Raw genomic sequence first — 14,897 nt, forward strand, 5'->3', positions numbered from 1 at the left:
GGAACGAAGTATGATTGACTTCTTGATTTGACCATTTCTACAATCTTTGATTCCTCTTCTTGGACATACAATTGTACCAAGACTCACTTAGAGGATCAATTGAGATATGGTTCTTAATCATTAAGACCTATCATTAAGCATAAAAAGGTACTCTCCCTTCTTCTTAGAATGGAGAAACTCTTATCTTTCTGCCTACTTGATTCTTCTTATTCGTTTTGCTATTGATCTAAACCCTTTAATCAATTCAAAATTACACTTAATCTTGTAAGTATAATCATATTTACTAAACCTTTAGTAAATGATGACGAATATCTTTGTTACTCTTATGGTGAACTTGATCAACACACAACTTTGTGTACTCGATCTCCTAGTCCTTCACTTGACACTTTGTCAACGAATTAGTCTAATTATCAAATATGAAATTTCTCATTCATCATGCAACCAAGTTGCATGATTCCAAGTTTTTGTCCAATTGAAACTTGGGCGATGAGAAACTCTCCCTATTTGGTAAATTCTTGACTTTCCATAACACAATAAGAAACAAATCCATTATTGCTAATAATTTTAACATCAATTTTTCATACACGCCATTGTAAGGATAAATAAATAAAATTTAAAATCAAAATTTATTTTATTGCGGAAAAATTTGTCCTTCACAATGCAACTCATTGAAAAACTTATGCGAATACATCTTTCTTAGCAATCTAATTCTAACTCTAAGTAGTAGCTCAAGAATCTAATCTTCGAGAAACGCAATCGAAATCCATTCCTTCACGGTTAGATTCTGCTCACTTCTTCCCTTAAGCTTCTCTTCTTTTCTTTGATCCTTCTAAACATCAATTGTAATCTTATCACATTATGTATTCAGAACCTAGAATGAAGCTTAAAAGAGTTAGTCAATGGATTTTACCTAAATTAGAGCCATACGTTTCGACTCTCCCATCTCTTAGATCTCTTAGGTAAATAGGGCAGCTTCGTCTCCAATGCCCCTTCTCTTGGCAATAAAAGCAAATTGACTCCTTTGGAACAACACATGGAACTACTTCAGACATTGCCTTTCTCTTATGATCAAACTTTTCGATCATTGCATGTCTTTCATTGCCATTGTCTATATCCATAGAGGTCTTGAAGGCAGATTCACCAGTCAACTTTGCTTTTCTATTGCGCCAAACCATTGCTGATTTAGCAGCAATAAGCATATAGGTGAGATCCATAAGGGTCACGTCGCGGTTCATCATATAGTACTCTCTTACGAACTCACTATATGAGTTAGGAAGTGACTGAAGAACCCAATCAACAGCCATCGCTTCACCGACAACGGATCCCAACAGTGTGACTTCATCCCTAGGACGTGTGCACACACCGACTTTCCTTCTTTATGTTCACTTGCCAAAAGGGCTTGAGTGATCTTGAACTTTTCAAGCCTTTGAACTTGTGGGTTAGGGAGAATAATTGGAGGAGGAGGAGGAAGTGAAGCATGATTTCTTGTTCCTCGATCGAATCGTGGAATATCATCTTCATGTGGAATGCTTGTTCCACGGAATTTGCGAAGGCCATAGATGTCGAACTTTGACATCGGGAGAAAAACGAATTCAAGTTAGTTGATTGATTGAGTCCTTGGTAAATCACCCAAATGAAATTCCAAGGCTAGGACCCAACACAATATCCTACAACTCGGGAGAGGGATGCCGTAACCCAAATCGCAGAACATTTGAAGGTAAGTGAATGACGATTCACTAGTTTCCACCATGAAAAACGAAAAGGAAATTTAAGTTTTAAATCTATGAAAACTCCTAGATCCTTTGAGATTCATTGAACATTTCAATGGCATGTTTAAATCTCGATATGCCCCTCTTGTTTGTGACTGGGATGCCGAGGATCACAAAGCAGGTGTGAATAACCATGCAAACTACATGGTGCCCTCACATGTTACAATCACCTATTCGATGTGCCGGTAAACCACACACGCTCCACCGAACTATGACAAACATTGAGTCACCCTTTGCTACCTTTGCTTAGAACCATTTAGTGTGCCGGTAAACCACACACGCTCCACTAACGTCTTCGCAAGGGCACAAAGTGTAATTTCATGGAATTGCATCAATTCACTTTTCCTAAGTAACTAAAATTGGGAATTTAAAAAAAAAACAATTAGTTACTTGGTATTTCATCATACTTATAATGGAAGGTTTCGTCCTATCCTACCCGTTCGGCTAACGACCCTCCACTAGTCAAGAGTGCGGTGGGTAAGAGTGGATACCCATTCAATCGCCATTTTATAGGCAATTTCCTTAAACACCCCTTATAGACCAGCTTCGTGAATGAGGCCTACTAACGGTAAGACTGACTTTTACTCATACATATATATAACGTTAGACTTTCAATCTTATATATAGTATAGGGTGTATTTTATACTTTTAAAATACTATGTGGTTAACTTTAACAATTACACCTTTAATTCAATTAAAAGGTTAACCTAAACTTTTATGGATTTATTAAATCTCTTTTAATTATACACCTTAATTAATTAATAAAACCATAAGGGTGTGATTTGAACTTTTTCAAAACATTACTAGAGTTTTAGAATTTAACATTTCTAATTAACCTTTTAATCAACTTTAAATTCCAAAACTTGAGGGCAAGTTTTGAAACATTTCAAAACATTAGGGTTTTAACTATTTAAATTTCAAAACAACAAAACTTTTGGGGTTCAAATTTAAACTATAAAACCTAAAGGGATAAATTGAAACTATTTCACAAGATAATTCAAATCTAAATTACAAATAATCAAACTTTATCTAATAAAACAAGTGATTATCTAAATTTTGACAATTATCTTCTATTTTGGTAAGGATAATCACATAATAATGAAAAAATTCGGATTTTATCACAAAAACAAGTTTATGGTAATTATCCAAAACCAAAACAGGAAGAAAATCGCGAATCTGAGCTGTCAGACCCTTTGACTCGTCGAGTCTGGACCTGGACTCGTCGAGTACAGCTGACTCGGCGAGTCAAACATTCAGAAACTCAAAAATTCGATTTTCAGTGCTTATTTCGATCAAATATGCATCAATACAATTGAAACCAATCAAGGCTCTGATACCACTGATGGGTTTTGGTCATAAGACATCCTATGTGCTCATACAAACCCTCATGCTTGGATCTAGGTTTCTCTATTGTACATGCTTTGAATCCAAGACTATAAACCCTAATTCTAGCATACATATAATCATATTAACATGAGAATAAGTTTATAGTGTTACCTTGATTGTTATGTAGCAACAACAATCCCAAATCTCCTTGTATTGACTTTGGAAGGCTTAGAGTCACAAGTGTCACTCCTCTAATGGCTCACAAACACCATAAGCAAGTGGAGAAGGTATAAAGAGAGAGGTGAGAGGTTAGAATTCGTATCTAGGACCTCTTGGGAAGGGATACCCGAATTCATGACCCTAGGGGTGTTTATATAGGTGTAGAGATAGGGTTTCAGTCATTATCCTTATCTAGTTGATTATCCATTAAGCAACCAATAAGATAATCCTTGAATCCTTATCATACTCGAATTCTAAGGCTTTCCAACCTTAAATTCGTCCACCATATAAATAAGACAATCCTTACCTTATTTTGTAACTATCACATAATTACAAATCAGCCCCTCTAGTTTAATTAATTACATTTGATCACAAAACTAATTCTTAATTAATTATTGACCAATATTAATTAAACAAATATGATTTCTCCTTTAATATATTATTCTTATAACATATTAATAAATCATATTATCCTCTCTCTCTTTATTCATTTCTCCAATCAAGTTGCTTTGGTGAAGGCAACCCAAAAGGACCATGCACCATCGGGTCAAGTACATACCAAAATAGTTATGGACTTAGACACTAATCCAAAAAAAACATGCAAGGTGAAACACAAGAATAATACTAATCCCATATGGCCTCAAACCTTTGAGTATAAATAAAACACCTTTTATTTATCACCATACCGATTACTCAATATTTGTCGTTTCGGGTAATCAACTTCTTACTTGAATTATTACACTTGTCCCATGCTCCTAGCATGCACACAATGTTTACCTATGGTTCTTTCTTTTTGAAATAGACCAAATTGAATACATTTCCAATCATTCTCATTTCAAAACTCCAAATCTATTTTCATAAGCGTAAGAATATCAAATTCTTGTTACTTATAAAATATGCTAGATTCTAACATTCTATGCAACGATCCTTTCGTAATGTCATTGCACCAAAGTCACAAAGACTATTGCCAATGATATTACAAAGTTCTCTAACGGAGATTGTTACAAGACAATTCCTTAAATATGATGTCTCTCACTCAAAGTACATTCCTTTGAACATCCTTTTGCATAAAAGTTTCTAATCTAGACATAGATTTTCAATATTTACTTCCCAATATGGACACGCTTCCATATTTTCCACATGACAACTTATTCTTAATAGAATCTTTTCTATTTGTAATGATGTCGATATGATCCATCCAATATGGAAACATTTCCATAATTTCCAATACTATACTTCCAACTACTCACAAGCGACCAATTCTCGTCGAACTTTGAATTGTCCTTTGATAGTTGTTTAATTATTTTAGTCAAAACCGATTCTAGTCCCTTTTCCCTCTAAATGCGCTAGACATTTGGAAAATTTTAGAATGGTCAAATATTAAAGCATTTGCAATCGATCCTATACCCAAAGTGTATGGGACACGACGCACAATGTTTTATTTGCTATGTTCTCAAAATTCGAATTTCAAGAACACACTATGTACCCTTGGCTAAATTTATTAACATTTCTCAACCTAAGCCTTTAGATTTGAAATGAAGCATAATATTCTCTCCCTTAATTATAGCAAAACAACTTTATAACCCTTACTACTTTGCAAGGTTTAACTCTTGTTTTCTATAATTAATATTGCCAACTTTGCAATACGTGCCTTAATAATCATACAATCATAACATTTATGCTCTCACTATCATGATGATTACTATAACACTTATGCTCCCACTAGCTTCGACATGTATTCATAAACATCTTAACTTCTAGAAAACCAATACTTATTGAATTTCTTAAGTTCATGTTTCTAATACTTAGTGCTTTGATAATCTTTTATCAATGCTTCTTGAACTTATACACCTTTCCCTTAGATAGTTTATATGTGTGTCTAAACGATTAAGACTAATTGCCAAACCTCACAATTCGAATCATGGAAAGGGATACCGTAACCATAATCAAATCCGAGAATGCAATTTTACAATCACTATCTTCTTAAAATCTTTCTTAGTGAAAGCATTTCTTCACAATCATTTTCATGAAGGAGGAAATCTTATGACACTTAGATTTAAAGCGGTGTATGTGTTCCTTTCCATGTGAATTTGTTAAAACCAAAGTTTACGACAAATTCAAACTCATATGGACCGAACTTTCTTAATCTTGATTTCTTGCCTTATGGTAGCATAGCTGCCCACCACGTCTTCCAAGTAGTCAAGCAACTCACCTTTTCCTATCAATGTACCTTTCATTGATTAAGGTGCTTTGCCTTTTATGCATTCAAATGAGAACTCATAGGACTCACATGCATAATTAACTCAATTGGAACGACACAGAAAAAAGATAATGTCAACACGATAGGTTGTAAACCTCAACTCGTGTGCTAGTGATGATTGATAAGGTTTATTTGATTTGTTCTTGAAACTCTTCAAGACCATTAAGACTCCCACAGACTCCTTGACATATAAGATTCTTTTGTCAATAACCATTTCTTGACAAACAAATATGCAAGAGTTAGTGTAGTTTTTATCAAAACACTTCATAAATTGGTCGTAGTTGGTCTTTGTCTTATCCAAGAAATCACAACTTTCCACTTTTGATGAATGTTATAAACCTTTAAAACTTTTCACTTATTGTCACAATCTTAACTTTAAGACTTGTTATTGGAACGAAGTATGATAGACTTCTTGATTTAACCATTTCTTCAATTCTTGATTCCTCTTCTTAAACATACAATTGTACTAAGACTCACTTAGAGGATCAATTGAGATATGGTTCTTAATCATTAAGACCTATCATAAAGCATAAAAGCTACTCTCCCTTCTTCTTAGAATGGAGAAGCTCTTATCTTTCTGCCTACTTGATTCTTCTTATTCGTTTTGCTATTGATTTAAACCTTTTTAATCAATTCCAAATTACACTTAATCTTGTAAGTATAATCATATTTACTAAACCTTTAGTAAATTATGACGAATATCTTTGTTACTCTTATTGTGAACTTGATCAACACACAACTTTGTGTACTCGATCTCCTAGTCCTTCACTTGACACTTTGTCAACGAATTAGTCTAATTTCCAAATATGAAATTTCTCATTCATCATGCAACCAAGTTGCGTGATTCCAAATTTCTGTCCAATTGAAATTTGGGCGATGAGAAACTCTCCCTATTTGGTAAATTCTTGACATTTCCATAAATAACATAAACAAGAATCATATCCATTCGTATATAAATATTCAAACATCAATTTTCATGACAATTTCATTGCAAGGAAATAAACAAATAAATAAATGAGTCAAACAAAATTTATTTTATTTATAAAAGCAGCGGAAAAATTTATCCTTACAATGCAAAATCAATTGAAAACTATGTACAAAAGAAAATTTCTAACAACTCTATCATAACTTTCTAAGCTCAAAATCTAATCTTCAAGTCCATGCGATCGAGATCCATCTCTTGTGATTAGATTCATCTTGCTCTCTTATCAAGTTTCCTTTCTTTTCACCGATCCTACAAAAACACTCAAATGCAATCTTATCACATCATGTATTAAGAATCAATGAATAGGAACTTAATGGAGTTAGACAGTGGATTCTTACCTAAAGTAAAGCCATACGTTCTGACTCTCCCATCTCTTAGATCTCTTAGGTAATTAGGGCAACTTCGTCTCCAATGCCCCTTCTCTTGGCAATAAAAGCAAATTGACTCTTCTGGAACAACACATGGAACTACTTCAGACATCGCCTTTCTCTTATGATCAAACTTTTCGATCATTGCATGTCTTTCGTTGCCATTGTCTATATCCATAGAGATCTTGAAGGCAGGGTCACGTCGTGTTTCATCATATAGTACTCTCTTACGAACTCACTATACGAGTTGGGAAGTGACTGAAGAACCCAATCAACAACCATCTCTTCACCGACAACGGATCCCATCATTCTTAACCTATCAATGTGTGACTTCATCCCTAGGACGTGTGCACACACCGACTTTCCTTCTTTATGTTTACTTGCCAAAAGGGCTTGAGTGATATTGAACCTTTCAATTTTACAATCTTGTGGGTTGGGGAGAATAATTGGAGGAGGAGGAGGAAGTGAAGCATGATTTCTTGTTCCTCGATCGAATCGTGGAATATCATCTTCATGTGGAGTACTTGTTTTACGGGATTCGGGAAGACCATAGTTGTCGAACTTTGACATCTACAAAACGGGAGAAAACGAAATTCAAGTTAGTTGATTGATTTAGTCCTTGGTAAATCACCCAAATGAAATTCCAAGGCTAGGACCCAACACAATATGCTACAACCTAGAAAAGGGATGCCGTAATCTAGTTGCAGAATATTTGAAGGTAAGTGAATGACGATTCACTAATTTCCACCATGAAAAACGAAAATTAAATTTAAGTTTTAAATCTATGAAAACTCCTAGATTCTTTGAGATTCATTGAACATTTCAATGGCATGTTTAAATCTCGATATGCCCCTCTTGTTTGTGACTGGGATGCCGAGGATCACAAAGCGGGTGTGAATAACCATGCAAACATACATGGTGCCCTCACATGTTACAGTCACCTATTCGATGTGCCGGTAAACCACACACGCTCCACCGAACTATGACAAACATTGAGTCACCCTTTGCTACCTTTGCTTAGAACCATTTAGTATGTCGGTAAACCATACACGCTCCACTAACGTCTTCGCAAGGGCACAAAGTGTAATTTCATGGAATTGCATCAATTCACTTTGCCTAAGTAACTAAGATTGGGAATTTGAAAACATTTAGTTACTTTTGTACTTCATTATACTTATAATGGAAGGTTTCGTCCTATCCTACCCGTTCGGCTAACGACCCTCCACTAGTCAAGAGTGCGGTGGGTAAGAGTGGATACCTATTCAATCGCCATTTTATAGGCAATTTCCTTAAACACCCCTTATAGACCAGCTTCGTGAATGAGGCCTACTAACGGTAAGACTGACTTTTACTCATACATATATATAATGTTAGACTTTTAATGTTATATATGTAGTATAGGGTGTATTTTATACTTTTAAAATACTAGGTGGTCTAATTTAACAATTATACTTTTAATTCAATTAAATTTTAAACCAAAACTTTTATGGATTTATTAAATCTCTTTTAATTATACACCTTAATTAATTAATAAAACCATAAGGGTGTGATTTGAACTTTTTCAAAACTATACTAGGGTTTTAGAATTTAACATTCCTAATTAAACTTTTAATCAACTTTTAAATTCCAAAACTTGAGGGCAAGTTTTGAAACATTTCAACACATTAGGGTTTAGAATTTAAATATACATCAAAATTAAATCATTTAATCAAAATTTAAATTCCAAAACTTGAGGGCAAGTTTTGAAACCTTTTTTCAAAACATTAGGGTTTTAACTATTTAAATTTCAAAACAACAAAACTTTTGGGTTCAAATTTAAACTATAAAACCTAATGGGCAAAATATGAAACTTTTCATAACAACATGGATCAAATAACAAATAATTCAAATTAACATTTAATCACATAATTATCCATGTTTGATTTATTTAATGATTTCTTGCAAAACAATTTATCAATTTACTCAAAATAATTAATCAATTATCTTATAAGGAAACAATTATCTTATTAATTGATAAATATCTTCAATTAGATCAAAAATATTGTCAAATATATCATATAATTAGATTAATATTGATCTAACATGATAAGGTAACTATCCCAATGCAAAAACAGCAAGAAATCCCGAGATAACCTCCATCTAACGAGTTGACTCGTCGAGTCAAGCCTGGACTCGTCAAGTCACCTTGGACTCGTCGAGTTCAGCTATGGACTCGGCGAGTCCAGCCTCCAGAAACACAAAAAACGATTTTTTTAGATATACAATGCATCAATACAATTGAAACCAAGCTAGGCTCTGATACCACTGATGGGTTTTGGTCATAAGACATCCTATGTGCTCATACAAACCCTAATGCTTGGATCTATGTTTCTCTATTGTACATGCTTTGAATCCAAGACTATAAACCCTAATTCTAGCATATGGAAATCGACATTAACATATAATTAGGTTTAAGATATTACCTTGATTGTTATGTAGCAATAACAATCCCAATTCCACCTTGGATTGACTTTGGAATGCTTAGAGTCACAAGTGTCACTCCTCTAATGGCTTACAAACACCAAGAGCCAATGGAGAAGGTATAAAGAGAGAGGAGAGAGGTTAGAATTCGTCCATAGGACTTCTTGGGAAGGGATACACGAATTCATGAGCCAAGGGGTGTTTATATAGGTGTAGAGATAGGGTTTCAGTCATTATCCTTATCTAGTTGCTTATCCATCAAGCAACCCATAAGATAATCCTTGAATCCTTATCATACTCGAATTCTAAGGCTTTATATCCTTAAATTCGTCCAACCTAATAATAAGATAACTCTTACCTTATTTTGTAACTATCACATAATTACAATTCAACCCCTCTAGTTTAATTAATTACATTTGATCACAAAATTAATTCTTAATTAATTATTGACCAATATTAATTAAACAAATATGATTTCTCCTTTAATATATTATTCTTATAACATATTAATAAATCATATTATCCTCTCTCTATATATATTTCTCCAATCAAGTTGCTTTGGTGAAGGCAACCCAAAAGGACCATGCACCATCGGGTCAAGTACATACCAAAATAGTTATGGACTTAGACACTAATCCAACAAGTGGGAGAGTTTGGGTACCGTACTAGGGCGGAGTACGGCAGGTGTTGATGGACGAGGCCCATAAGTCTCGATTTTCCATCCACCCAGGGGCGATGAAGATGTACAGGGATCTTCGACCCGACTATTGGTGGCCCTGCATGAAGCGGGATGTCGCCTGGTATGTGGAGAGATGCCTGACCTGCAGGAAGGTCAAGGCAGAGCACCAGAGACCCCACGGCAAGATGCAGCCGTTAGACATTCCCGTATGGAAATGGGAGGACATTACAATGGATTTTATCACTAAGCTTCCCAGGACCACGCGGGGAGTGGCTTCGATTTGGGTCTTAGTGGATCGGCTGATCAAGAGCGCGCACTTTATACTGATCTAGGAGAGCATATCGGCTGAGAAGCTAGCTAACATCTATGTGCGTGAGGTAGTAGCACGGCACGGAGTGCCTGTTTCGGTAGTATCAGACCGAGACGTCCGTTTTACTTCCAGATTTTAGAAGCGGACGACGAGATGGGGACTCGTCTTCATTTAGCACCGCTTTCCACCCTCAGACGGATGGGCATAGCGAGAGGATGATTCAGACTCTCAAGGACATGCTCCGGGCATGTGTTTTAGACTTCGGTGGTAGTTGGGATACGTATCTTCCACTAGCGGAATTTTTGTATAACAACAGTTACCACTCTAGCATTGACCGTCCTCCTTTCGAGATGTTATACGGAAGGAAGTGCAGGACCCCGATTTTTTGGGGTGAGGTCGGTCAGCGGGTCATCGGGAGCACCGAGGTGGTGCTCAAGACCACATATCTGATTCAGCAGGTTCGTAGCAGACTGTAGACTGCGCAGAGTAGGCAGAAGAGTTACGCCGACAGGAGGCGTTCAGACCTAGAGTTTCAGGTGGGCGATATGGTCCTCCTGAAGGTATCACCTTGGAAGGGTGTTATTAGGTTTCGGAAGAGGGGCAAGTTGGGCCCCAGATTCATTGGTCCTTTTAGGGTTATGGCACGGGTGGGTCGGGTGACTTATCGGTTGGATCTTCCGGCAGAGCTTAGCCAGATCCACAATACTTTCCATGTTTCTCAGTTGAGAACGTGTTTAGTGGACAAGGCGGCGGTTGTACCCTTGGAGGACATTCAGGTTGATAGCAGCCTGAATTATATTGAGAGAACAGTTGCAATCCTAGATCGAAAAACGAAGACCTTGAGGAACAAGGTGGTTCAGTTGGTGAAGGTGCAGTGGCAGCACCGAAGGGGTTCAGAGTGGACATGGGAGTCTGAGGGGGAGATGAGGGAGCATTATCAAGAGTTATTTTCAGATTCAGCCGCAACAGCAGACTTTGAGGACGAAGTCTAAAATAAGTGGGGGAGAGTTGTAACACTCCGTCTCTGGTATGTGATTTAATTGAAGTTTTCTTCCTTGAGGGATACTCGACGAGTCTGTAGCCCGACTCGTTGAGTAGAAGACGGGTTGATCATGCGAGTTAAGTTGGCAACTCGGCGAGTCCGCCTGTCTGGGTGAAGCCCTAATTTAAAGGTTTGCACCCTATTTAAACACACTTATAAGCCCCAACCTCGCCTCCATCACTCTCAGAGCATCTCTTACCAAACCCTAGCCCCCTTTTTAAGTGTGTGAGTGATTGTTGCTTTGTGAAGGAATTTTTGGAGCAAGTAGAAGAAGGAGAAGATTGGAGAGTTCAAGGAAGAGGAAGTAGATCCGGAGCACTCAGTTGTGGTCATCTTTTCTGGTAATAAAGCCTCCATCTTGTTTATTGATCTAGTAGATCTTGGTTGTCCCCAAAGTGTTTCTTTAAACCCCCAAAAACCCCAAATCCTTTATGATTAAGCCTTATGTTTGGGTCATACTTCAGATCTGGACCCTCATTGCATTCTAGTAGTGTAAAGTTTCAGCTATGGTCGTGATTGAGGTCCCTCTTGAGCTTAGAACCCCATTAAGAGCTTAGTTTTTGGCATTTAAAGCCTTTAAAGCCATGCATGCACGTAAAGTTTGCAACTTTACGTGATAAGCATGCCCTAGAAGCATGGATTTGTGACTTAGAGTCGCTGCATGGCTCAAATCGGGCCTGTATGGAAAAGGGACTGAATGGACTCGGCGAGTCACAAGCTTGACTCGACGAGTCATATGAAGATAGCCTTGGACTCAACGAGTTGGATGAGCAACTCGACGAGTCCGATGAAGATTGCCTTAGACTCGACGAGTTGTTCTACAACTTGGCGAGTCAGATGATTTTTTCCCGAGAAAAGTAGTGTTTGAGTGAAATGCCTTCATTCCTTCGTAGTTACACGTAAAGTCAGCAACTTTACGTGTTCAGATGGTCCCAAGGGCTCAGATTTACGAGTTTGAGGCCATGGAATGGATTAGTATTCGATTGTATGGAATCTACGATAGGACTCGGCGAGTTGTTCTTCAGACTTGACGAGTCGAGTCGCGAGTCCTCGTTTTCCCTTTGAGTTGTGAGTTGAGAGTGAATCAGTGAGTGGAAAACAGGCTCGGTGAGTTAAAGTCAGAGTTAGTAAAGGAGGGACTCGGCGAGTCCGGTCAACTAGAAGTTGACTTTGACCAGGGAGTTGACTTTGAATAGGGGTAAAATAGTCATTTGACCCCTAGAGCATTTACCAGTAACTGGTCTAGTATTTTTGGAAATTGTAGCCGGACACTACTTTTAGAGTTAGCATCTCAACAACCAGCACTACGAGGTGAGTTTTCCTTCCAGTAGGAACGGGTCTACGACCACATTGCCGGCCCGTTTAGTTAGCAGTAGTTCCAAACCTCGATCCGATGCAGTAGTTAGATTGCTTGATGTCTTTATGATTCAAGCATGTTTTGTGCTATGTGTTTCGAACTTCGGTCCAATGCAGTATGTAGTATATGTGCTTATGCTAGTTGATATGTTTATGCTATGCTGTGTTATGTTCAGTCAGTTTCCGGACTTTGGTCGGATGCAGGGGACAAGGTCTCAGTCAGTTCCGGATTTCGATCCAATGCAGTTAGTTCCGGACGTCGGTCCGAGGTAGGGGACAAGGTCCTAGTTAGTTATGGACTTCGGTCCGATGCAGTTTTCGGACTTCGGTCTGATGCAGAGGGCAAGGCCCTGGTTAGTTCCGGACTTTGGTCCGATGCAGTTTTCGGACTTCGGTCCGATGCAGTGGGCAAGGCCCAATATGTGTTTATATGATTGTTTGGTATGTGGTAGTCTGAGGGAGCTCACTAAGCTTTGTGCTTACAGTTTCAGTTTTGGTTTCAGGTACTTCCGCAAGCAAAGGGAAGGGCTCGGGATGATGGCATTGCACACACCACAGCTTCAACTTTTGTCTTGGGAGTTTATTTCATATACTATGACATGTTGTTACAGTTCTTTTGCTATGACACCTCTATTATAATTTTTGTTTTGGGATTTATGACGTACGATTTTATGATATATTATAGATCGTTGATAACCTTAGTATTATTTAAAAGAAAAATTTTGGGTTGTATTTTGGGTCGTTACATGAAAATTTTTTGAGGTTTTTTTGTGATTATTTTTCCGTGAAAGATTTTCAAGGTTTCATTTTTGGTACACATCAAGGGGGAGTATTGTGAAGATTATTCCTCGGGCACTTCTCACCCTTAATGGGTTTTATAATCATTTTTGATTATCAAAAGGGAGAGAATGAAGAATGGGTATTCAAAGCGGGTTTGTCGGATATTCATTTGCTGGCCGATGTTACTTCGAGGGGGAGTTTGGACATGATCGCACAGGCTTGTTGGATAGTGAAGCTGGGACATCTAATCCAAACTTTGAGTGGGAGAATGTTAAGGTGCAAAGTCATGCTTGGATGTAGTGTATTAAGCTTACCCTCTTGTATGTGTAAATGGGTTGAGTCTTTCTTATAAATAAGAAGTGAGTGACTCCCATTATGTAAGATCTTATTTTGGAGAGCATTAGTTTTAGAGAGAGAAACTTACAACCCCATTTATACTATTTCTGATTCAACTAATGAGAGCTTAAAAGGTTTATTTACTCTTTGTGTTCTTGAGTTTGTATAATGATTCATTATATCGTTTCTTATTCCACACATGTCATCATAATTAACACAACTACACCATATTAACAAGACCCACAAACAAGCTATTCGGACGTGAACGGTAAATTGCGATAAAAGTCAAAGAGGAGCTTCCAAAAAATATAACATCTAGTTTTCCTTTTTTTAATTTTCATGGTTTCGTTTTTTTTACATTTCTAGGTTTATAATTTGAATTTCTATGTTTTTTTTTGTGTGTTGTATTTTTATTTTATGTTTAATAAAATTTATGTTTTAAAAAAATAATATGTTTGAAATATTTAATTTCTATATTAATTAAAAAAAGTAGCATGGCAAGTGCGGCAACCCGCGCCGCGCCATGCAAATGACAAGTTTTGACTAAAGTGTGGAAAATATAATGTGGTGTCTATGTAGACCGTGGATTGTGTGACACCACACTTACTAACCTTATATAATTATCTGTCTCAATTTTCTGCTTTTCTTATTAATCTGCTTTATCACTCTCGATCTTGCCTTCACTTAATCTAGATTAAAGACGACACACACACACTAACATATCACATTTTCTGGCTTCATCTGCAATATACAACCACACTTCCTATTTCCTTAATCTAGTGATTACCGTCTAGTCGCCAACTCGCCCTCATTCTCCACTCAGTTCCAACTATAAGGTTTAATCAAACTTCTAAATTTTTATTTATAGTTTTTTTGTGTGTTTGTTTCTCATTTTGATTTTTGACATTATTATTTTCTAACTTATGAGTCAATTAGGTTTTAATTTGGTTCAAATTATCAGATATATTATTTTGTTCAACTCTTTCTTAGTTTCTCATTATCGAATT

This window comes from Lactuca saligna, chromosome 2, assembly GCF_052625555.1.
Source record: "Lactuca saligna cultivar CGN05327 chromosome 2, ASM5262555v1, whole genome shotgun sequence".
NCBI lineage: Eukaryota > Viridiplantae > Streptophyta > Magnoliopsida > Asterales > Asteraceae > Lactuca > Lactuca saligna.